Source organism: Penaeus vannamei, chromosome 21 (genome assembly GCF_042767895.1).
Source record: "Penaeus vannamei isolate JL-2024 chromosome 21, ASM4276789v1, whole genome shotgun sequence".
In the NCBI taxonomy this organism is placed as follows: Eukaryota; Metazoa; Arthropoda; class Malacostraca; order Decapoda; family Penaeidae; genus Penaeus; species Penaeus vannamei.
Genome location: NC_091569.1, coordinates 21722651 through 21724835, shown reverse-complemented (window position 1 = coordinate 21724835; position 2185 = coordinate 21722651). Strand labels below are relative to the sequence as shown.

The 2185-nt window shown below is 30.3% G+C and overlaps 1 protein-coding gene across 1 annotated transcript in view; it reads right to left on the bottom strand.

The window, feature by feature from the left end:
* Window positions 1-825, bottom strand: part of eIF2D (eukaryotic translation initiation factor 2D) — a 17394-nt gene extending 16569 nt beyond the window's left edge. The window contains exon 1 of the mRNA XM_027353436.2: window positions 718-825. The gene's annotated coding sequence lies outside the window, so the exon portion shown is untranslated. The remainder of the gene's footprint in view (window positions 1-717) is intronic.
* Between the last annotated feature and the right edge of the window lie 1360 nt (window positions 826-2185).

Genomic DNA, 2185 nt, shown 5'->3' with positions numbered 1-2185 from the left:
ATTTGCGAAGGATATGAGTGCTAGATTCGTTCGAAACACGATGAACGCTATTGGAAAATTCTATTCACCCCAAAAAACAAGTGTGGGGTTGGATTCCCAAATTTACCAAATGATCATAGTTGTGACCCAAAACTTTTGAAAATCGGCATCACTACAAGCATTAGTGACTTTTCCAACCTGGTTAGTACAGAGTGAAAGGAATCCATTGATCCCTCAATTATTGTAATCAGTAATGCAATAGTCCTCAGAATAATTGCCAGAACCTCAAATTCAGCAGACAACATATTGTCTATTCAGAACATCAGTGCCGATATGCACATAGTACCAAGGACTTTATCTGTCTATCGATTTCAAATAAGACTTACCTTGTATTGTATGGCTGTCAAAAACTATAAACAATACGAAAAAGAAAATAAATAAACACCGAATCCAATTCTTCCAAAATCCGGATTGTAGATCATGTAAACAAATATTTTCGATATCTTTAGAATATCTGAGCTTCGACCTGAATAAACTATCCAAAATCCTCAAACCAACAATGAAGTTAACTTACCATTTAAAACATGCAACAATCGAATAATGAAAAGAATATTGCAACATGTGTCCCAATGACAGCGATGACATTCTCTCATGTACCTAATATAAATTTCTTAAATAGTCCAAAATAATCACTCGCTATTTACGAATACAGAATAACAAGGAAGGGAGACAACAGACCTTTTTTCTGATATGAAGTAGTAAAAAAATATAATTAAAGAAGACGAGTAGTGTCCCAGTCTCACTCGCAGGGACTCCCCATCCAACACTTTTACGCTACTTTCACCACACTTCGAAAACTTTAGTTATTTGAAAGAAAATAAAGATATGGGCAATTTGCAGGTTTGAAAAAATATATTGCTATATATTTAATCTTATAATGAATTATATCACAAGGTTTATGGAGTGTTATAATAAAATATTTTTTTGGGTTCGTCTTCTTTATCATCCGCATTTCGTATATCTATACCGTTGATTTGATTTGAGTGGAACAAAATATACGTAAATCTTTATTTCATACTGTAGACACTACACGCATTGAAGAAAAGTGTGGATTCTATGACATATAATATCTTAGTCAGTAAACTGTGTTGGATGCTAAATATCTTGTCAAGATTTTCATATGTGAAAATAAACCCAGATTACATACCCGAGAATATTTTCCTAAAAAAATTACTGTGCTTCTGTTTCAATATATTTTCTTAGAACGCTTTAATAAATCTTTTTATACTTATACTTTATATGATATATCTATTACAAAAATATCTTTTTAAATGTACACACACAAATATATATATATATATATATATATATATATATATATATATATATATATATATATATATATATATATATATATATATATATATATATATATATATAATATATATACATATGTATATATAGATAGATAGATAGATAGATAGATAGATAGATGATACACATATGTATATGTATATATAGGAATGGACACACACACACACACACACACACACACACACACACACACACACACACACACACACACACACACACACACACACACACACACATATATATATATATATATATATATATATATATATATATATATATATATATACATATATATATATATATATATATATATATATATATATATATATATATATATATATATATACATATATATATATATATGCGGTTGTAGCCAGTTTGCTGAGAATAGAAAGGCATAAATTATCGTGGCAATGAATGATAGTTATGGTCATAATGGTAATATGGATAGATTAATTAAAAATATGCAATGATAGCAATTTGAATTGTGGAAACCAAATCGTTTCCTCTGTATTTAAAATATCTTCATCCCACGAAAGCTAAAATCATGATAATGACAATGTTGATTCTTTTTATGGATAGGCCTGCATATCTGTTACAGAATTTCGTTATTTCATCACGCCAATTTGTTACCACTCTGGAACTTAGCCTCCTTGTGTTAGTTTTTCCGTTTGATTTTCTTTCCTCTCAGTTTTAATCTTCCAGAACATCTCTTTCTCTCTCCCTTTCTTCCTCTCTCCCTCTGTCTCAGTACGCTTTCTCTCACGTTCTCAATCCTCTCTCTCTTTCCTACCCCCCCCTCTCTCTCTCTCTCTCTCTTCTTCCCTTTTTC